The 24,379-nt window shown below is 39.1% G+C and overlaps 1 protein-coding gene across 5 annotated transcripts in view; it reads left to right on the top strand.

The window, feature by feature from the left end:
- The first annotated feature begins 5,471 nt into the window (after positions 1 to 5,471).
- Positions 5,472 to 24,379, top strand: part of LOC126412841 (homeodomain-interacting protein kinase 2) — a 212,253-nt gene continuing 193,345 nt past the window's right edge. For all 5 annotated transcript variants that reach the window (XM_050082684.1, XM_050082687.1, XM_050082685.1 and 2 more), the window contains exon 1: positions 5,472 to 5,767. The gene's annotated coding sequence lies outside the window, so the exon portion shown is untranslated. The remainder of the gene's footprint in view (positions 5,768 to 24,379) is intronic.

Below are 24,379 nucleotides of genomic sequence, written 5' to 3'. Positions count from 1 at the left end.
CCGTCGACCTGGGACCGGACCGCAGCGACGCACGGATGCACGCCAAGACCGTAGGATCCTACGCAGTGCCGTAGGGGACCGCACCGCCACTTCCCAGCAAATTAGGGACACTGTTGCTCCTGGGGTATCGGCGAGGATCATTCGCAACCGTCTCCATGAAGCTGGGCTACGGTCCCGCACACCGTTAGGCCGTCTTCCGCTCACGCCCCAACATCGTGCAGCCCGCCTCCAGTGGTGTCGCGACAGGCGTGAATGGAGGGACGAATGGAGACGTGTCGTCTTCAGCGATGAGAGTCGCTTCTGCCTTGGTGCCAATGATGGTCGTATGCGTGTTTGGCGCCGTGCAGGTGAGCGCCACAATCAGGACTGCATACGACTGAGGCACACAGGGCCAACACCCGGCATCATGGTGTGGGGAGCGATCTCCTACACTGGCCGTACACCACTGGTGATCGTCGAGGGGACACTGAATAGTGCACGGTACATCCAAACCGTCATCGAACCCATCGTTCTACCATTCCTAGACCGGCAAGGGAACTTGCTGTTCCAACAGGACAATGCACGTCCGCATGTATCCCGTGCCACCCAACGTGCTCTAGAAGGTGTAAGTCAACTACCCTGGCCAGCAAGATCTCCGAATCTGTCCCCCATTGAGCATGTTTGGGACTGGATGAAGCGTCGTCTCACGCGGTCTGCACGTCCAGCACGAACGCTGGTCCAACTGAGGCGCCAGGTGGAAATGGCATGGCAAGCCGTTCCACAGGACTACATCCAGCATCTCTACGATCGTCTCCATGGGAGAATAGCAGCCTGCATTGCTGCGAAAGGTGGATATACACTGTACTAGTGCCGACATTGTGCATGCTCTGTTGCCTGTGTCTATGTGCCTGTGGTTCTGTCAGTGTGATCATGTGATGTATCTGACCCCAGGAATGTGTCAATAAAGTTTCCCCTTCCTGGGACAATGAATTCGCGGTGTTCTTATTTCAATTTCCAGGAGTGTATATCTAATATAGCTGTAATTGGTTGTTTTTTGTTAATGGGTGTAACGTTTGCTTTGGATCAACATAACCTGTTCGCAAGCTGGTCATATGCCAGGATAGCCCGAAATTCCCTATTCAATATCGCCAATTACTCATCCGCTAGACATTGAAATTTAATACTAAGTGTTGCAGGCCTTGACTCCCTATCCTGTCTTCAGTGCCGGTTAGAGAACAGTCCAACCATATTTGTTCACCGGCAAGTAATCGACAGCAACTTTATAGGTACTAACAGGTACATGGTGTGAACGACAAAACTGGGCGTTGGGATCTGTCTTGTAGACGTAATTACGTCAGTCTCCCCAGTTCTTAGTAGACACACATTTTGCAGCCGTTTGCGTTTCACAATGTATGAAATCGTCATCAATACAGATTTCGGAGTAACATTAGCTGCACTTGCAGAGCAGCTAAATATTTCGAACGAATGTAACTTCGCCATTATACATGCTTGCGTACGAATAAAACACGTTTAGACACTATGGATGTCGAGACTGTTGACACCTCAACGGAGGCAAACACTGGATGTTAAGCAGAAGTTTCACGAAGTTTGTTGTGGAGTGTTGAGAGAGCAAGTCTCAATTCCATCATTACTAACGTTGAAAATTTGTGTCATCATGAGAAGAAACACATGCAAACACGAATGGAAACCATCTGGTTCATCAACACCAACCAAGTACAAACTTAAATGGTCCTTGAGACAGTAACAGACTAAAGAAAATATTTATCTTTTATTATCGTAGAACAGTCTTTCAGCGCGAAGTCCCAGATCGGAGGACTTCACTGATAAACTGTGCGGGAGCAGTCAACACAAAGAATAATTTTTTGATAAGGAACTTTTTTAAGCCGCAATTACGTATATGAGACGCTAATAAGGTTCTTAGAATGAATAATAATAGTTATATGTAATTTAACTTTCATTAAAGGCATGTTCGAACAAATTTAAACTAGTGTGTGAACAGTCTTCCCTGAGACTCATTAGATGCTTAGTACCTGCAATGACGATCCATCTATGCCGAGCTTGACAGGATTCTGTCATGCTGTTACACGCATCACAGATTCGAGCTATATGCTCCGCTTTTATGGCAATTAGAGAAATTTACGCAACGGTTTTAACATGCATCCAAATAAAAACCGAGACGTTAAGTCAGGGAAACACGCTGGTCAGGCAACATATGAGACCCGACCAATCCAGTTCAAAGCCAAGAATTAGCTAAGACTACATCATTCTGAAACCAGAGGCAGCCGCTGAGTAGGTACAGCAGTTCTGTAAGTGTGGTATGCGGACACTTATCATTAACTGCTCCACTTAAATGTACTCGTAGACGTTCGGGTCTTAGGTGATGATTAGCAATCATTCCAGCTCAAATGTTTACGCTAAACCTTCGTTGATGAGATCTAAGACACATCAGAGCCCCAGACGAAGTTCTTAGGTCTATTGGCTGGCATGTTGCCCCCCATACCAAATAACACGTACATCTCTATCCTCAATCTCGTGTGCTCCCCGTTGGCAACGAGCTTCCCATTTCTCGAAAGCGTCAAACAAGTGCAGCAAAGGCACTGTGTTGTATGCTTGTGTGTCTCCTGTTCGGAAACCGTTTCTCACAGACATTAATAGCGACTCCGTGGGCGCGCTTAAAGAGTTCGTAGTCAATGCTGAATCCAGAACATCAAGTGCAGACAACAGCTAATCATGCAAAATAAGGGATTAGAGACGGAATAACCACCGATGCTATTTAAAACTTCTTAATTTTTTTAGTAAAACCTCACAAAGAAGTAATAAAAATGGAGGCCCATACTGCCGAGATGGCATGGATTTTACATCTGTTGGTCCTTTTATACACATACCTTTGCTAGCCAGCAGTTTTGATCACAGTTTTCGCACTGTGTGTGAGAATTTTCCACTGTAAACATTGAAAATTTGTTTGAAAAGCTTTCGAATGTTGTTAAAATAGTATATCATTCTATTGATAATAATAATAATAATCTCGTGTGACTTAGCGGCCTGTTACAAGTTCTTTCAGTTGGACTCCACTTCGGCGACTTGATATTGCTAACCTATCCCAGTAATCCTTCAGGCAAAAGGGCACCTTCTGTTTAATGTGGAATCCGAACCATGTGTTGCCGGCCGAAGTGGCCGTGCGGTTAAAGGCGCTGCAGTCTGGAACCGCAAGACCGCTACGGTCGCAGGTTCGAATCCTGCCTCGGGCATGGATGTTTGTGATGTCCTTAGGTTAGTTAGGTTTAACTAGTTCTAAGTTCTAGGGGACTAATGACCTCAGCAGTTGAGTCCCATAGTGCTCAGAGCCATTTGAACCAACCGAACCATGTGTTGTTCATAGCAAATCTTCACTTCACTGAGAGGTGAAGGCTGCCTCAAAGCCAAAGCGAATATTCCGTGATCCGACTTCGGATTACAAACACGCGCTTTACCACTAAAACATCAGAACAGACGACAGTGAAAAAGAGGTACTTACTTCGATATCCGATTATATAAAGTAGTGACGAGTTTTAGCCATGCAGCGAAATGCTTGGCCCATTGCGTACTATCTTATATATCTGTGCAGACAAATAATGATAGTTAACGTTGCTCCCGGTGTCAGAAATATGAAACAAACTCGCTTTCTCTGACCTTCTGCCATTATTATCGTTACTTTTGATAAATTTTATGTAAACTATTCTCTTCGTTTGACCTTTCGCTCAGCCTTACGAGCGCTCCTACTCAATGTGAAGCATTTAACATAAAATTGACAGCAAACAGAAACTGAAATCGTATCTGCTTGAAAACATCCACTTCATAGAAAGATTACTGAATGTGTAATAATATGGTCTGCATGTGTGACAGAGAGAAAATATATATGCAAGAAAGAAATAGTTGAAGACAATATGTAAAAAGCCGGCATATTACTGTATTTTTCGCTGAGAAAGTGTACTTCAATATTTTAAAACTGGCTTGTTCTTCGTCATAGTGAGAGGCAGCAACAGTTATTCATGGCAAATGCAGATATCTATTTTTGATTCATTTGTTTTATAACAACGAATTCGAATAGCGTATTTTTGGGGAGGGTTCTGCTAATCTTCATCTTGACTGGCCATGAATGAAGAAGATGGTATTTGCGTAATGTCCCTCCACATATCAGTTTATCCCCTAACACAATATCTCATTCGTTGTTACATTTCCCGCTACACAGAATGCACTGAACCAAATTTTAGAAACAGTTATAACTGTACTATAACAGTACCAATAGCCTTCCAGCAACACTAAATTACTTACTAGGTACACTGTACTCACTGCGAAATAATTATTCTTTTCCATCACGGTGGTAAGCTACACGTAACCAGGAAAATTTGTGTTGTATGTTGAAGAGGATGACAGTTTTACATTCTTATTACAGCCTGAAGCGAGAAAACTTAAAACACAGTTCCATATGAAATTGGCAACACGTGCGCTATAGTATCTACGAGGCCAAATCTTGGCTCATATGAAGTAATAGTCCTGTTTCCACGAAGGACAGCATTTTTTACAAATCATCGGCCGACAAATTTCAGTGAGCATCATAAATAACGGGGGGCAACATGTAGGAATCTGTGGCCCGTTCAATGTTTTCAGTAGAAAAGCGAAAAATCAAGTTTTTTTGTGAATGCATCGAGTAAAACAGCGCATTGTAAATTTGCATATAGTAGGCTACTGAGCAAAACAATTTCGCTGGTTAATCGCATATACTCTATATTTTTTCAGTGATCGGATGTATGTTCGTTATTCTATAAGCAATAACGAAGAAACAAATTTCAAGTGAGTGACAAACAATTTCATCTTCGTCGCTCAAAATCTCGTACGTCATTTAATAAATCCAGCAAAATTCTACTACACTGCATGACAAAATAATGAAAAAATCGTGATTCAGTGACTGCGTGTTGCAACAACATTTTCTGCATTGACGTCACCTGAGAGAAACTTAGAGAGACAATTATGAAATATCGTTCACATGATGCAGATACAAAATACGGAACGATCTGCAAGACTAGCATGGAAATTACCGCGAATAACATTATCATATCAACGCAATGCTTCATGAGGTAAAATAACCAAAACTCACTTTGTTACAAATCATATTGATCACAAATACCATACTTATAAGTCTCGAACGGTGGGTAAAATTTGTTTATAATTGCCACGCAGTTAATGACAAATATTGGTGGAAGATGGCGCTGTGCGTGGTAGCAAGGGGTTCCGTCGGAAACGTGATCTGTTTCCCAGGTAGTTTAGTCTCTATGGTAAATACAAGAGATAAATTTGCAATAAATGTATTTGTTTACTTTTTGTAGCTCATTTTTTTATTTATACTTGAGAGTTATAACTGATTACCAAAAATGTTGTACCTGGATTTCGACGACCTCCTACGATACCTCAGTTACATCTCCGTTGCTCACGTATGTGTGTGGTGCTTGTGTTGGAGGTGTGTGGTGCAAAGGCATGAAGTGAAGCTCAAGAAAGTTTGGGTAAATGTCTTATTTACCCAATGAAAGGATATTTAGTGTTTCCAATGTGTACCTATGATTAATGTGCGTTATAGTGCATGGCTTCGGAGGTTAATGTAGTGTGATTGTGGAGGACAGTATCCCGAAACGCCGTCAGTAGACCCAAGATGGCTGAATTTTGAAGGACCCTTTGTTCCGGATGTTGTCAGTATGAAAGTTGAGTCCCTCGTGACGGAACGGGCGAGTGAGAGGTAAAAATATTTATTAAGAGTCAGTATATATCCATAGATTATAATGCTGTCATAAAGTAGCGTGTGTCATTGCGCTACAGCTGTTAGAAATGACACGAATGCCGCACGCAGTTATATACGTTGTTTATTTGTGAGTTTGTATGTATACATTGCACCTGTGAATGGATTGATAGTTCTAGGAATAGTGCGTGAAATAGTGCTACATAAATTTATCTGGCGACTAGAATGTGTTCGTAATGTACTTCGTTTGGATCTTGTTTAATAGTGAATTTTACACTCAGCTCATTGAGCCTTGGTCTGTCAGTTAATTTGTTTTATGAAATAGTCTCACCCTTAGCGTACACCATTACTTACGGAAAGTTTTCCGAATTTCGCAAAATACAAAGTCAAATTGGTCCCTAATTCTTATGTCACCCTTGACACTGGTTTTCCCCTCCCTCCCCCAACCTTCTATTGAACATGTATAACGTTGTTAAAGTGAATAGTGGTCATTTGGAGATGTGGAATACTACTTGTCATATTTGTTGGCATAACAGCTAGACCAGTAATAAACTTCATAAATAGTTACAATATTTTCTCGTGTTTAGTTGTTTACATGAATTACAGCTGAATCTGTCATACTCTCACAAAGCAGAGGATAGTTTTAGTGGCTTGTTCCATGAGCCATAATCACGTTGAAGAATTACCTGTTTGACAAACTGCCTATTGGCTTCTGTCTCGGGTTCTTCGGCCGACGTTCATATAATGAAGAACCCGAGACAGAAGCCAATAGGCAGTTTGTCAACAAGTGGCCACGAAAGCCTTAACAATTTTGAATTACCAGTTTGGCAGTTTAAGTTAAGGCTATCATCAATCGAAAGATTAGTTTGAACACCAATGTTTTCCTGTTGGAAGTGGTACACATATGCCATTCTTTGTCCTCGGAAATGATAATATAGGGCCACCGACAGTTTGATGTTGAGTCTGAACCATAATACAACGCAGCATTTTTCGTATTAACAAATCCCCAGCCATTCATATTAAGATTCATGTGAATTGTCAGTGAGTAATATACTTCTTCTGTGGGCAGAATGCATTTCCTTCTTACCATCATATAAATGCTGTTGTATCTTTATACTTCACTCCATTTCAGGCCAAAGATTCAGTAGCTGATTTTATTATTGTATTAGTGGATGTCATTCCTCTCTAACTGCACTGCATAGCCTGGAATAGATTTTGTGTGGTAAATGTTGAAGATCAAGAACATCTACACATGTCTACCACACTAACGAATGTTTATTGTTTTAGAAGATTGTGTGTGTGTGTGTGTGTGTGTGTGTGTGTGTGTGTGTGTGTGTGTGTGTGTGGGAGGGGGGGGGGCGCTTTGTAAATATTGAAATTGATGCGTATGCACCCCCAAAATACAAACACCTTGCAATTTGTGCATCCTAATAAGTTTTTGGCAGCAATTAGCACATTTTTCAAAAGTAACTACTAAATAGTAACTTATTTTTGTTTTTCGGATGTTGGCTTTATCCTGTATTATGATGATGTGTCTTATGACATGTGGGCAAATAGAAAGAGAACAGAACTTTGACAATATTTCGTTTGAACCTATATTATGTTTTGGAATGTACTGTAGTTTGACATACTGATCTGTAGCATATGCCAAGGATTATCTTACAATGGAAGGTGACTCTTGTCGTTTAGAGTTGGCAAAGCGGTATTTAATGCTGCAGTGGTTAGAACCTACCAATACTGAACATCGGCTGTGGACTTGCAACATAGTGTGTTGTGGTATGTAGTGCCAAAGGTGCAGAAACAGTGCTGCAAGAGGATACCGACAATTTTCATTTTACTTTTCTGTAATTTTTTCTGTATTGTACGTTGTGGTGAAAGTCCGGTTTCTAGTGTAATCTGAAATATAATTTGTGATGTATCAGTTTTGGTTGTGAGGTGGTGAAACCCACAAATATGGTTCACGAGGATAACTGTAGATAGTCTAATTCTTGTTGTTAACCTTGATGGGGTCACAACAGAGTGGTGGTAGTGACAGTTTCAGCATTTCTGAAATTGTCATTTTGAATTTCTCATTTTAAAATAGGAAATGGTTTTTAATATATTGCATGGTTCTCTCTTCTGAACAGAATGGAGTTTTCTTCAAGCATGTCTTAGGTATACGATTCTTTGATTTTCTGCCTCATAAGTATAGAAAAAATTTGTTTTCCTGGTCACTGTATACAATGTCATATTCATTGCAAGTAATTGTCTCAGTTGTCAGTTTCAGACTGACATCAAGGTAGGTGTTTTTTGTGATTTTTCTTGTGATCTTACAGTACTCGTTTGAGTGGAAAAGTACTTTATGTTTTTGTTCCAGTCATTCTACAGCAAGTCGCATTCTTTATGAAGATTACTGTAATGACTATATTTATCCATATTCTTTTTATACTTATCACCAGATTTAGTTGTATTCTCAGAGATGACAAAGTTCTTTTGTGAAAAATACTGCATATTATGTTCAGTTTTTTAACGTTTCTGTTATTAATTCTGTTACCCTGTTATCAGCTGGAAGTTGTCAGAAGTATGTGGAATTTGGGATACAGTAAAGGTTCATTTACTCCAAATGTCATGACCAGAATGATCCATATTGTATTTCAAATGTTGGTATTTTTACCAATTAACTGAATGTTGTATAGTTGACAGGATGCTGTTAATACACACAATTACCATCATTCCTTAATGCTAAGATTACAACCCTGCAATTTGTACTGCAGAAGGTCCTTCATAAATATCACATTTTCTATTCAGTACAGGGTAGTGCAACATGACCTGTTGTTGATCCATCTTGTGTCAGTACACCCATTAAATGGTCATTGCCATCTGTGAAGTACGTTCCTTTGATGTGTAACGTGAATGTATCCTACTTTTGATTCCATATTTAACTGGGTCCATCCACCACTTCCAATAAAATTGTTATGAGGAAAGCCCTATCGTGTTCACACTGCCCTTGAGCTCAATCACCGTTGCACTTTACCGTGTATATCTTTTAATTAAGACAGCTTGCCAAGTGCTCAAAGAATTTCACAGCTGTCATCTTCAATTCTTCTTCCGCAAGACTTAAGAGTACAAAAGATTTGGGCAAGTCATTTTGTTTTCTTCTGTAATATAATAAAGCTATAGATAGTTGTAAGCAGCTAAACTTCACAGAATATTGGAATTGGGCCCACTTAGCTACAAGGAGAATTATCTATATTGCTAAACAGTCAACCTGGTTCATGTTGAACAATTCCAGGTAAAGGTTGCCTTGCTTAACATTTTCCAGAGGCAGCAAAAATTTGATTGTCAGTGTCTTATATAATTATATTTGAGGCTTAACAATTTAAAATACTGTCACAATATACTCATTAAGAGATATAATCTAATATTAAAGGTGTTGTGTGACTATGGTCTCCCGTCGGGTAGACCGTTCGCCATGTGCAAATCTTTCGATTTGACGCCACTTTGACGAATTGCGCATTGATGGGGATGAAATGATGGTGATTAGGAAAACGCAACACCCAGTCCCTGAGAGGAGAAAATCTCCGACCCAGCCAGGAATTGAACCAGGGCCCTTAGGATTGATAGTCCGTCGCGCTGACCATTCAGCTACCGGGGGCGGACATATTAAAGGTTGGGCACAATAAGACAAATATTAGTTGCAGTAAAAACTATGTATATGTCCCAAGGAAGCAAATTACCCATATCATACTCATTTAGTATGTGAGAATGAGCAAACCTAATGACTTCCAATAAACTTTAAAAATAATTCCAAACATTTTCTAAACCTTTCACTGCTTACACGCTTAGCATCAAATGTTTAACGCATTAACTATGTATTTATTAATCCAGAGTGTGACATTGTATTGTGTACAGCAGTTTGATTCTCTGAAAAGATTGGACATTTCGTGGTATAAATTAAATTCGAAGATGGTGTAGAGCACATTCTTATATTGAAGACACATTATATGTTTCGTGCAACCTGTTGTTGTTGTGGTCTTCAGTCCAGAGACTGGTGTGATGCAGCTATCCATGCTACTCTATCCTGCGCGTGGTTCTTCATTTCCCAGTACTTACTGTAACCTATATCCTTCTGAATCTGTTTAATGGATTCATCTCTTGGTCTCCCTCTGTGATTTTTACCCTCCACGCTGCCCTCCAATACTAAATTGGTGATCCCTTGATGCCTCAGAATGTGCCCTACCAACCAATCCCTTCATATAGTCAAGTTGTGCCACAAATTTCTCTTCTCTCCAATTATATTCAGTACCTCCTCATTAGTTATTGATCTACCCATTTAATCTTCAGCATTCTTCTGTAGCATCACATTTTGAAAGCTTCTATTCTCTTCTTGTCTAAACTATTGATCGTCCATGTTTCACTTCCATACATGGCTACACTTCAAAAAAATACTTTCAGAAACGACTTCCAGACTCTTAAATCTATACTCGATGTTAACAAATTTCTCTTCTTCAGAAAAGCTTTCCTTGCCATTGCAGGCGACATTTTATATCCCCTCTACTTCGTCCATCATCAATTATTTTGCTCCCCAAATAGCAAAACTCCTTTACTACTTTAAGCATCTCATTTCCTAATCTAATTCCCACAGCATCACCCGATTTAATTTGACTAAATTCCATTATCTTTGTTTTGCTTTTGTTGATGTTCATCTTATATTCTCCTTTCAAGATACTGGCCATTCCGTTCAGTTGCTCTTCCAGGTCCTTTGGTGTCCCTTACAGAATTACAATGTCATCGGCAAACCTCAAAGTTATTATTTCTTCTCCATGGATTTTAATTCCTACTCCGAATTTTTCTTGTTTCATTTACTGCTTGCTCAATATACAGATTGAATAACATCGGGGAGAGGCTACAACCCTGTCTCACTTCCTTCCCAACCACTGCTTCCCTTTCATGCCCCTCGACTCTTTATAACTGCCATCTGGTTTCTGTACAAATTATAAATGGCCTTTCGCTCCCTGTATTTTACCCCTGCCACCTGCAGAATTTGATTGAGAGTATTCCAGTCAATATTGTCAAAAGCTTTCTCTAAGTCTACAAATGCTGGAAATGTAGGTTTGCCTTACCTTAATCTATTTTCTAAGATAAGTCATAGGGTCTGTATTGCCTCACGTGTTACAGCATTTCTACGGAATCCAAACTGATCCTCCCCAAGGTCAGCTTCTACCAGTTTCTCTATTCGTCTGTAAAGAATTCGTGTTAGTATTTTGCAGCAGTGGCTTATTAAACTGATAGTTCAGAAATTTTTACATCTGTCAACACCTGCTTTCTTGGGGATTGGAATTATTATATTATTATTGAAGTCTGAGGGTATTTTGCCTGTCTCATACAGCTTGCTCACTAGACGGTAGAGTTTTGTTAGGCCTGGTTCTCCCAAGGCTGACAGTATTTCTAATGGAATGTTGTCTACTCCCAGGGCCTTCTTTCGACTTAGGTCTTTCACTGCTCTGTCCAAACTCTTCACGCAGTGTCATATCTCCTATTTCATCATCTACACTCTCTTCCATTTCTATAATATTGTCCTCAAGAACATCACCCTTGTATAGACCCTCTATGTACTCCTTCCAGCTTTCTGCTTTCCCTTCTTTGCTTTGAACAGGGTTTCCATCTGAGCTCTTGATATTCATGCAAGTGGTTCTATTTTCTCCAAAGGTCTCTTTAATTTCCCTGTATGCAGTATCTATCTTATCCCGAGTGATATGAACCTCTACATCCTTACATTTGTCCTCTAGTCATCCCTGCTTAGCCATTTTGCACTTCCTGTCGATCTCATTTTTGAGACGTTTGTATTCCTTTTTGCCTGCTTCACTTGCTGCGTTTTTGTGTTTTCTCCTTTCATCAATTAAATTCAGTATCTCTTCTGTTACCCAAGGATTTCTACTAGCCCTTGTCTTTTTACCTACTTGATCCTGTGCTGCCTTCACTATTTCGTCTCTCAAAGCTACCCATTCTTCTTCTACTGTATTTCTTTCCCCCATTCTTGTCAGTGGTTCCCTAATGCTCTTCTTGAAGCTCTCTACAACCTCTGGTTCTTTCAGTTTATGCAAGTCCCATCTCTTCAAATTCCCACCTTTTTGCAGTTTCTTCAGTTTTAATCTACAGTTCATAATCAATAGATTGTGGTCAGAGTCCACATCTGCCCCTGGAAATGTATTACAATTTAAAACCTGGTTCCTGAATCTTTGTCTTACCATTATATAATCTATCAGATACTTTCTAGTATTTCCAGGCTTCTTCCATGTATACGACCTTCTTTCATGATTCTTGAACCAAGTGTTAGCTATGGTTAAGTTATGCTCTGTGCAAAATTCTACCAGGTGGGTTCCTCTTTCAAATCTTCCCCCTAATCCATATTCACCTACTACATTTTCTTCTCTCCGTTTACCTACTATCGAATTTCAGTCACCCATGACTATTAAATTTTTGTCTCCCTTCACTATCTGAATAATTTCTTTTATCTCATCATACATTTGATCAATCTCTTTGTCATCTGCAGAGCTAGTAGGCATATAAACTTGTACTACTGTGTTAGGCGTGGGCTTCGTGTCTATCTTGGCCGCAATAATGAGTTCACTATGCTGTTTGTAGTAGCTTACCCGCATTCCTATTTTCCTATTCATTATTAAACCTACTCCTGCATTACCCCCATTTGATTTTGAATTCATAACCCTGTATTCACCTGACCAGAAGTCTTGTTCCTCCTGCCACTGAACTTCACTAACCTATCCATTTCCCTTTTTAAATTTACACTCCGATCCGTAGAACACCAGTTTTCTTTCTCCCGATAACAACGTACTCCAGAGTAGTTCCCATCCGGAAATCCGAATGGGGGAATATTTTACCCAAGTGGATGCCATCATCATTTAACCCAGAATTTGTATTTATATGTATGGTTTACCACAAGATACTGTTATGAGTTACTGTTGCAACTTCACACAGGAGACTGACTGACAGTTTTGTTACCAAAAGTGGAGTACTCCTGAGCATACGTTTCTGCATTTAACTGTTTTAAAATTATTTGTGATTTTTTTTTTTTTTTTCCCAAATTGATTTTTTCAACATACACTTCTCCTTCTGTTTGATGGATGTTAATGAAGTTGTAGTTCACACCACAGAGTTCTGTGGTGTTGTATAGATTTTAATTGACAGTCTTTGTACAGTCATGGGCACGACAAGTGTTTTCACACATTTATAGCCATAGCAAATCCTGTGTTATGGTTACCATTATAATATTGAAGTGTATTATGATTTGCTGTTGGTAAGAACTAGTTATTTTACAGTACGACAGAGGTTATACGTGTGTCCACAAGATTACTATTGGATGCAATCATGTTAACTATCTGTGTCTGTCATCTTAATTGGCTGCTACCATTGTGTCATTAATTTTTAACCACTTTCTGGAATGTATATCACACTGTCAGTTTGATCCAGTGTGTGGTGCTAGTTCCACGTTAGGTGCTCTCTCCCCCCTCCAACTCCTCTCTCTCTCTCTCTCTCTCTCTCTCTCTCTCTCTCTCTAACCCTCCAGCAGTAGAAGCACTACTACCAGTTATTATAAACCAACCATTACCTTGAGTAACAGTATCATTATTACTAATACTAAAATTAAAATTACAACCTACAAATACGTGAGAAACAACAAGAATAGAGGCAACTCCTTTCAGTTTATTCATTGCAGCACCTGCTCCAGTGCCACTCTCCTCTTCAGTGCTCAAAATGCTCTTGAATTCAGTGCTGCATGTCCTACACACACACACACACACACACACACACACACACACCATAGTGCTTACTACAAGCAGATGTGGCAGAATGGTGCTATTGGCTGGACCATCACTTGGTACTCTTTGCCACTGCGCATCGCCTTACCAATCGCCTACTTATGTGCTTACTGCTGTAATGTTGCTCACAAAACATCCAAATGACTTAATACTCACTGTTACCCACATTGGTGAGTACATGCCACATGAGTCACACGTTCCTGCTTAGTACCACAAGGAATAAAGATTTCTTAATGAATCTCAAAGATCCCTTGACTTTTGGGTGTGAATATGGTGTTTGGCTGACTTACTTGGCAACTGATTGTATGGGTAACATACAACAAAATAGGTTTTTGTTGTTGTTAGCATCTGCCATGTGACACCCATTGCTGAATGAAGGTCTTCTCAGGGCTTTTCCATGCATTCATTAATGTTCCCTCCATGTGTTTACTGGCAGCTACTTATCTTCTATTAGGTTGTTGAGTCATATTTGCTAACTTATTGGAGTCCAGTAAAGAACTATTCACCTAGCTACCTTATCGCCAACCTCCATTTATTTTTCATTACAGTGATGATAAGGCCATCAACTCCAGCATGTTTCTAAGTTCACTTTGTTTGTTTTCCTCTCTCAGTAATCAAATGGGTTCAAATGGCTCTGAGCACTATGGGACTCAACATCTGAGGTCATCAGTCCCCTAGAACTTAGAACTACTTAAACCTAACTAACCTAAGGACATCGCACACACCCTTCCCCGAGGCAGGATTCGAACCTGCGACCGTAGCGGTCACACTCTCAGTAATCCCCAAATGCTCATCTCTGCATTGCTCTCTGCACAACCACTAGTTTTTGAATGGTTTGCACATTAAAAAATCAATATCTCAATGCTTTATGTCAGAACTTATAACACACGCTGATTTTAAACTTTGTTTCAAGCACATTGGAAGCTTGGCTCAGAAAACCCTATTTAGTCTAGAAGTTATTTTCCCTTTCTGTCTATTTTTCTGCCCATTCAGTTGTGTCTGATCACCCTAGGCACAAAATTCATAAGCCACGTCTAAACTACACTGTCAGTTTGTTTAACCCTAGATTACTAAACCTTTGTAAAATTTGCAATTGCAGTTTGTACCGATTTGCAGTTCCTGTCAATTTGGTATTGTCAGTGTAGGGTGTAAAGCAGGACATTTTGTACTTGGGTGACATGCCATTGGAGACATTACAATTGTAATTAACTCATGCATAAACTATAAATTATGACAGCCTTTGAATAAAATGTGGATTAGTAAAATTTACTGTGGCTTAGCAACGCTGTAACATTTCAGCCCCTTTAGTTTTGTGTGTTTGTCATACGCTTTCTTCTTTTCTGCTTTCAAACTTCCTCTCTATGTTATTTCATTCATGATTGTTTAACTGCTGCAGAGATGGTGTGCCATGCTTAAAACAAAGTTGTTCAAATAAGTTTCTTTAACAATATTCTTTTTTCATTTTTCCCAGTTTAAGAATATGAAAAGTCCCATACGAAAGCTGAAAATAGTTCTGGTGCTGTAGTACCCATTACTTGACATATCTATCTACTTTGGATTTTTTTTTCACTCTTAATGAAACCAATGGAAGATATAGCGTTCAGTTGTAGATATGTTTTTCTTGAGTATCGTAATGTAGGTGGGATGGTGGATGCCTTTCCGTGGGGCTGTTAATACAGTTTCTATTGCAATCTATCCAAGGCTGTTTCAGAATCTATGAATATCAGACAACGTGATTATTCATACTCATTCCTCTGTTCTGTAATTTTTTTTACAATTTGTAAATACTCTGTTGGGCTGTTTTCACTTCTAAAGTATGCGTGTTCCTCTGCTTAATTAAAGTTCTGTTTTGTGGGTTGCTGTAATTTTGGTGAATCACACACACGTTCCAAAGAAAAGACTGACTGGTGTATGTATTTTTTATGGTTCCAGTTTTGAGAATATACCTCCATCTACAGACAACAGTGTGGCTCGGTTAGATCTTGATACTGAAAATCAGTTGTGACCTATGATGTAATGATGTTATGGGATGTAATGTTATGTGTGCACCAACATAATGAGAACAAAACACTGACAATTTTTGTTTAGTGTCTGTTTTTTGTAGATTGTGGTGACACATATCTGTAGTGTAACCCAAGGTCAAGGTTAGGTTAAGTTGAAAGGTGTGATGTGAGTTTGCAAAGCAATACCAAAGGCTTCAGTTGATGCAACTATTTCACAAGTTCCATTTGTGTTAGTTTGCTGCTAATATTGACCGTTTCTGTTACAATACCATCAGCTCCTCAGACCTGGAATGGCTTCGTACATGTCATTGGGCATTACTGCCAGAATGTCATTATATACATTGTTGGTTGTGTCTGTGTCTGATTCATATTTTAAACTAGAGAAGCATTTAAAGAAGTATTGGAATACTTCATAATTTTTTGTCACTGAGCTGCCTGCCATCTTAACTGAGGAAATGTGTTTGCACAACGGAAGTTTGTTTCATCTCCTTCATACCCTTATTCCTGTGTTTCTTTTATAAAATTTTCATTGTATTTTCTCAAAGTCTTTTTGATGAAATTTTTAATAGTTCTGTTTAGTTAAGCAGCCTCTATAAAGTTACAGGAATGTTTGATAAGAGTTTGTTAGCTTTGAGCATGATCATAGGAAACGTGTGACAAACACTGTAAACAGTATGGCGACAATAATGAGATGCTATTTTTTTCATTTTTTCAAATGGACTAAGCTATAGATCAGTCTGTTACAACCAGGTATTTGTATCTTAGTATCATTCATTACTTTGCCAACTCCAACCAAACTGCCACCTTCAAACTTAACATATACATTGAGCAAAGTTACAGATCAGTCTTGTAACCACAACCAAGTTTTTTCATGTCACATTTGCTTTTTTCCCCACCCTTATTGGCTTTGCCAACTACCAGAAAAGTATATTCATATGTTCACCAAAAGGTGGTGCGACAGCAGTCATTAACATTATGTCACTGGCCAAAGCTGACAACTCACATTGAACATTCGTCTTGACCCCATGTTGCTGGTATTGTTATTGTGAAGTTATCTACTTCTCTTTAACAGCTGTCTTGTTCCATTTGAAATAGTCTTTACTTTTGCTTTTTCGTACCTTTAGGTGTTTTACTGCTTGCCTAAGTTCCTTTCATATATAATTTCACCTTTGTCTGTGTGTGTACCCTCTACATTCTGTAAGACTTCCAGCACTGTCTTCTTATTCTTTATTAAATTATCATAATCTGCACTTGGCTGATGAGTATACTTCTTTCTAGTTTCATCTGTTGTTGCCTCTTTATCTTGTGGCTATATGGTCACTATGAATTCAAACGTGGTTTAAGACTTTTACGTCTTGTACTTGTGAACCTTGCAAGAAAATGTCATTGTGGAAATATCCCCCAAGCTGTGATTAAGCCATGTCTCTGCAGTATCCTTCCGTCCAGGATTGCTGGTCTTGCAAGGTTCACAAGAGGGCTTCTGTGAAGTTCGGAAGGCAGGAGCGAGATACTGGTGGTAGTAACGCTGTGAGGACTGATTGTGAGTCGTGCTTGGGTAGTTGAGTCGGTAGAGCACTTACCTGCAAAAGGCAGAGGTCCCAAGTTCGAGTCTCAGTCCGGCACACAGTTTTAATCTGCCAGGAAGTTTCACATCAGCGAATACTCCACTGAAAAGTGAAAATATCATTCTGGAATCACTTGATATAGTTTGGGACAGGAAAATTTCCTGTAATGGGTTAAATGGAAAAATAGTGCAAAGTCTGTGATTTTTAGCGTTATAACGCGAAATTGATGGTTTTTACGAATTTTGAAATTGGCATTTTCTGTTGTGTATCTGAGGGTGGCTGTTTATTAATATTGGTAACTTACGGTTATTGACTGCTGAAATTGGATTTTTACTCCTTTTTTCTCAACACTAAGATTTGTGCATAATCATAAAGTGACAGGAGGTTTCTCGCGTAAAGAACCACTGGTCTAGATGTGACCTGAAACGAAAACACCCTACGTCTGACAAAATCCAGTCCAGGAACAACCAATTCCATTCCAGTAATAGTTCGACATGTCATTTCTCCACAATTTTATACAAACTATCATACAAAAAGCTACACTTTTGTGAGGTTTTTAATGAAATGCTTCAATTAAACTATGTATTTGAAGACACTAGTATAACTATGAAAAACACTGTAAACCTCAATCAAAATAACAAAGTTGGGGCGGGAGAGCGATGTGGCCGGTTCACATCTGTCTGCGCACACAATATGGCTGTGGCAGTAGCAGCTGGGCGTTTTCGTTTTGGGTACATTCACACGCTGACCGTTAATGTGCAGTACTGAATTTACTTAGCACGATGGTAATAGTCGTATTACTTGTCTGCACACTTTTTTTCACAGCTAGATTAGGACATTATGATGCGTAAACACACACACACACACACACACACACACACACACACACACACACACAGGAACAATGCGAGGAATGAAAAGGAGTAAAGTTGTCTAATGAGCGGCCGCAAACATAGTCTGCAACTGACAGGAGCAGTTAGCATTTGAGGTAGCAGAGCAGTATGGTAACAGTGATAGGTTAGAAATCATAACCAAGCTAATTTCCTGATTGGTTGATTGGCTGTTGCTTTGGTAGGTGGCCTGTAAACAACTAGCTGTCAGTCACTTTGTAATGTTGATCGAGGCATAATTGCTTTTAATGTAACCAAGGTTCACAGTCTGTGCAACAGATTACACAGTCACCACAAATTTCATTCACAAGACATTATTATTAATGTTGAGTAAATATTGAAGTAAACATGTTCAGTTTTACCACCAAAAACACATTTGCTTGACGTCAGTTTTCTAGTGCTGTTATTGGCTGATAGCAGCAAACTGAGCGGGCGCCATGTTGATTTACATGTTGCTGAAACTAATGTGCCATACTTGGTGACGTTTATACTTGCGTACCACAAAAATATGCAGTTTAACTGTTGCAGCACATTAAAGATATACCCAGACTGTGAAGTTTTTAGTAAAATTTGTTGCACAGAAATATCGAAAAATGTGACGCCACCGGCCAAAACTGTTACCTGTCTTTGAAGCGAATATTATTTCATTATTGCGAGAAAATGTTTTCGCTATTAAACCAGCAAACATTTGAGAAATATGAAATTACGAATACTGTGTATGAAGACATGGATTCCTTACTGTGCTGTCAGACAGCAGCAAGCAGTCTGTGGTGAATTCAATGTAGATTTTTTAAAGGATTCTGACAGGGAAAGTGATCTGTAAAACACTTGCATGCTACAATTTAATCTCAATAATTAACTTTGCAATGCGGGTGGATAAAAACAGTAGGACCCTAATTGATAATGTTTTCTTAGATGAAGTTCAGAGCAAGAAAATGTGTGTTTGTCCAATCGTAAACACCTCTTCTGATCATATTGCACAGTAAGTTATGCTAAATAACATGAGCTTTACAATATGGATATTTCTGCACTCAGTTAGTTTAATTAATGACTCGAGGACATATGTTTTTAAGAATAGTTTACAAGAGATGAATGGGGACGAAATTTGTAATCAATAAAATGCTAACATAAGATTTAATTTAGGGAATAAAGTATTTTGTGAAATGAAAAGGCAAATGTATGTGTTGCCAAGAACAAGTAGGGGATAATTTTCAAGAATCAGTGCACATCAAAGTTGCAGACCGATTTCAATATGTATTGAACGGTCGAATCTTGAGTTGTTGATTTGAGATCCGACTAACGACAAACATATTGTAAACGGAGAGACGTTACTTGGTATTGAACATTACAACGCACATTGAGAACCAGTCACTATAAGGTGTAACAGTATTATTTAATTAATGGAAACAAAATGGGAAAGCTACAATTCACATTTCCTACAAATGTGTCATGATATACAAGCATGTAATTGTGCAGGAACCTAAGAGGACAGAATGAATTTCTGCAACTGAAACAATCAGTAATTATATTTATAATGTTGTTTGTCAGAAATATGTGTCACGATGTCTAATAAACTTCTAAGCATACTGCCGTCCCAGTCTGTCTGTAACTTCCCAGTTCAGTTGCCATTAAAGAAACAAAACTATTACACTCGTTTAGTGACTGGTTCCCCGACGTACTTCATGGTGTTCAGTAACAGACCTCGTATTGCGTATTTGTCTACGACAAATAAAATTGAGCTTGTATTTATGCAACTTGCAAATCCTGGATCTCAGCTACAACTATTGAGACTTAGACTGAGCAGATCTCTGTCAACGTACAGAGGGCTGCCAGTGACCTGTAATTGCATGCAGGAAAGGATAATTGTGTTTGACGTATCTCTTGCATGGGGTAACTGAATTTGCAGTGCCAAAGTGCATGCAATTTCTCACATCACAACAAGGAAGCAATCCATACTCCCAACAAAATTCCAAACATTTCATTGTATCGCTCAGACATGGAATCAACGCCTTCCATGTAAGACAGTCCGATACATTCATCACACTCTGAGCCTAACCAGATACATATACCTTCATCACATGACATTTTGCTGCTCTCAGCCAATGTTCCGCTGTCAAAAATAAAACAACATCCATATTTCCCACTTCGAGACATTGAAAGTTTGATATATATCGTCCTCAGAGGGTCTTCAAATTTGTTGTGCACCGATTCATGGAAATTAGCCAAGTGGTTACTCTGCAGTAGCTGCACACTACAAAAACTACTCAAAGTTACTGAAAAATGTTAATTATTAAGAAATCAAGGAAAAGTCGCATAAAGTCAGGACTCCGTATTTCAGACAACTGTATGTATGGAGTGTAGTGAAACGAGAGATAGGATAACCAACAACAGAGTAGGATAGCTTCACTATCGACTGAATGGACGGGCTATAAATGATGAATCATAAGTGGCAAATATATTTTACAATCACTTCTTAAGTATAGTAGAAAGTATCAGGAAAAACAGTTACAGAGAAAAATCATGGCAGTATGTTGGAAAAGTAACTCTCATAAAATTCAGTCATTTGAATGTCCCATGAATTTTTCCTTCTGAGATTAAGAAAATTATACATTCTCTCAAAAGTAAAAGCTCATCTTGTTTTGATGGTGTTTCCAATAGAGTAAAAGATCTGTTCGTTTATAATAAGCCCGCTCTTATCTGAAATATGTAATGCATAACTGACTCAGGCCAGTGTGAAATATGCCATTGTTAAACTTCTCATTAAGAAAAGTGATAAGAGAGATGCCAATAACTACCCACCCGTTTAACTGCTCACTGCTGGCATCATTTCCCAAAATATTTGAGAAGTTGATGTATTCTAGAATAGCATATCACCTTAGCGACAGTAATATTCACAGCACATCACTGTTTGGGTTCCTGAATAGTTGCTCTTCTAAGAACGCCTTTCACATGTGCGCTCAACAAATTTTACAAGCATCAAATAATAAATTAGCACCATTTTGTGTTTTATGCAACCTATCTAAGCCATTTGACTGTGTGAATCATATGTTCTCCTGGATAAATTGAAGTTTTTTGGCATTGATGGTAAGCCAACCAGTGGATAATGCCGTATTGGTGATTCTGACTGGGGAAAAATCACGGGTTCCAAATTTAAAAGACTGTGTTTGCAAATGATGAACTGTTGCCTAAAACATTGAAAAATGTTGTCCACTTTATTAAATTGTGTGTGTGGAGGGGGAGGGGGGACGATCTTTCACACTAGTCAATATGTTGTATTAAATGGGAATATCTGAGACAAACTTCATCAGCTTTCGTTTTCAAATGAAATACTGCATACAATAAATTATGAGAAGGTTTTAAATATATGAATTACAGTTTATGAACCTGCTATTAAGATATTTGTCACTGTTGCTATAGTTGGAGTCACGAATGATAGACATTCTGCATGCCTATGTCGCATTCTGCGACAGCCAGTGAGCGTCTAGTAGTGGTTGGAGCACTCTGATCTGAATGTCGTACCCAATCTGGGCATTAAATGTGGTTGTGGCAAGTTGTTTAGTGAAGTTTTATTCTATTTGTTGCGAGTTGTCATGGCTGATGATGATGGTAAGTGAAAAATTCTACACAAGCAAGTGACAGACATAATTTACAAGATGCATGCTTAACGTTGAGTGCAAAGCACGTGTATGCGCATACTGCATATGCTGCTTGTAACTGGCGTCAATGCAATCCCCATCCATTTCTCGATCTGTGTGAACCGCCATTGTTCGTGTATCAGACTATAATGCTGTGAAGCTCTTCCATCAGTTTTACAGCTGTCCTCCAAATAGTGCTGAGTTGAAAACGATACCCTTGCTCATGCAGTTACATTGAAATTACAAGTAGCTTTGAGCTGATCTCTCCATTTTGGACGGAGAAAAAAACAGTTGGTGCAGAGATTGCCCACAAATTCTACCAGGCACTATGAAAGGAAGGTAGCATCTTCCATTTGATTAGAGGCCATTTTCTCTCTTCCTGATAGAAATCATAAGGTTTTCATGTGTCTGTGTGTGTCTTTTTTTTCTGATCCCGAATAACTTCTTTGTAAATCTCTATATCCTACCAAAACATCTTCACTGAATTAAAAGGTCATCTGTGGTGGAGGATCATGATTTCATTGGGAACAAGAAATGCATCAAGTGCTATAGAACCAGGTGGACGACGATGATGAAGTTGTTGTTAACACCCTATAAACTGAGGCTCTTCTATAACATTTCGTTTGAACAGGCTGTGGAGCCTTGAAACTACACTATTTTTGTGCCACATATTGACTGCAGTGGTGACCAAAATAATAATATTAACACTCCTCCATGTGCTGTGTGCATCCAAGAGGACCTACAGTCTGATACAGATATCCTAAGGTTATCCACTTTCACAAGCCAGAATTCTGATATGCAGAGTTCTTGCAGAATTTCTTAGATACGCCATCCGATAATCTGTTGACAGTTCTTTTCCCATCAAGATGCAAGCAGAATTTTTCTTCCAGTAAGTTCTTAGATCCAGTTCTTGACTTCTTCTGCAGTCTGCCAAATCCTTTATTGTGATAGTGTAGGTAGCTTTTTGGGGCTGTACAACAAACTCGAAAGAGTGAGCTGACTGCATAAAGAAAATATCACAAGAATTACTGATGCTCTGGCAAATGTTGAGCTTCCCTTTTCTTTGTACACAGAAATTTTTTGCAAATGTTGACAAACTCATAAAAGTGTTTGAAAAATATAGAAAGCAGAGGAATGTAGTGTTTGAAAAAAACCTTACTCACATTTTCAGTATTAATAAACCGAGTGAAAGCTGGGTTTGCAGTGACGAACAACAACTTTACTGTGGTAAACTGTTCTGTTCAACAAAATCTGCAGCTAAGTTGGTGTCAAAAATGTCCCTGTCAACAAGAAAAGCATCAAAGTTCTTCAGAACTGGGCTGTAAACAGAATAGATGTAAGTACATTCAGTGCATTCAGAAACGGAAGTCTTGATCAGTCTCAAAGTTGTAGAGGCATGTATGTCATTGAGGGTCGCTTCGAATTTGTTTCCTCTGGAGTCTTATCATTTACGTGTCTGCTTTGCAGTCTTTAATTGAAATTACACAGTAGCCCCATCTCTCTCCTAGCATTGTGCGAAAATTCTGTGGATGTGTCCATGCATATCATTGACCAGTCATATTCTGCGACTTATTTTAAAGCTTTCCTAACTGTTGTGCATCACCGTCATTTCCCACCGTAAAAATCACGCGTGCTTACTGTGAAAGTTTTTCTTGGGCAGTGTTGCTCCATTATGACAAGTTATTGTTTCCCAAAGCCTATAAATGTACTGCATCTGGCATTATCTGCATTCTTGATTCAGCTCTTTCTTTTTGAGAGGCTGTTGTTACAGTGTAAACTCCTGCATGCCTCTAGCTGGCCTAACATGGGCTCCACACATAACCCTCTCTTTCTGCTTGCAGTGACAATGGGAGTGCACCCCCCCACCCCCCACCCCTCCCCCTCAGATTATTGACTTTCTCGGTTTCTCTGTCTGTGGCTTTCATCATCCGGTTGCAGACAGAAGATTTCAAGTGGCCGTGGCCCTTTGTGTCTGGAGGTAGCAGGCAGCTCATCTATCTTGGGGAAGGGTCTGCTGGTGGCACCTACCTCTCTCTGCGTGTGCACCAGGCATCTCCTATGAGACCTTTGGTAACCCATTTGGCAGAAACATTACAATATCATAATGTTTCAGTGTTCAGAAAGGTTAAAGCAATGACGCACTTCTTACCCAACATTATTGTATTTTTAGTATAGCGAGTTAAAATGGATTGGACCTAGATTATCATATGTAACTGCTCTTGTACCAGAACAAAACTCTAGCCCATTCCTCAAAAATTTTCAGTGGCGAAAGTGCATGAATTGGGTTTGAAATGGTTATTATTCATCCTGCCCCTTAGATTTGGCCCACTATAACATACTTCTGTTTCATATTAAAATGGGTTGGACAGAAAAAAGTTCCATCAAATGAAATAGTTGCATATACATCATTTTATGTCAAGGTGCTCGTCTACCTCTAAATGTTGTTTCCAGTAGAAACACTTTTTCTCTGTGTTACAGTACTCAAAGCAGTCATGAATATGTGGAAATATAGTATTTGAAAATAAAAATGTGCGTGGTAGCACAACAAAACTTTGTTAACTGATTGGTAAATTTTTTCCTCGGTAGGCTATCTATTTTTCCAAACTTTGTATACTGAATCTACATTGTATGTTGAAGATCAATACCAGAGGGGTTTTTACACATCTTTTAAGTTGTTTGGGTGGTTAGTCACATAATACATT

The sequence above is a fragment of the Schistocerca serialis genome, chromosome 7 (genome assembly GCF_023864345.2).
Source record: "Schistocerca serialis cubense isolate TAMUIC-IGC-003099 chromosome 7, iqSchSeri2.2, whole genome shotgun sequence".
NCBI classification, from domain to species: Eukaryota; Metazoa; Arthropoda; class Insecta; order Orthoptera; family Acrididae; genus Schistocerca; species Schistocerca serialis.
The sequence above is the reverse complement of the archived record's forward strand: the minus strand, read 5'-3'. Positions and strand labels throughout refer to the sequence as shown.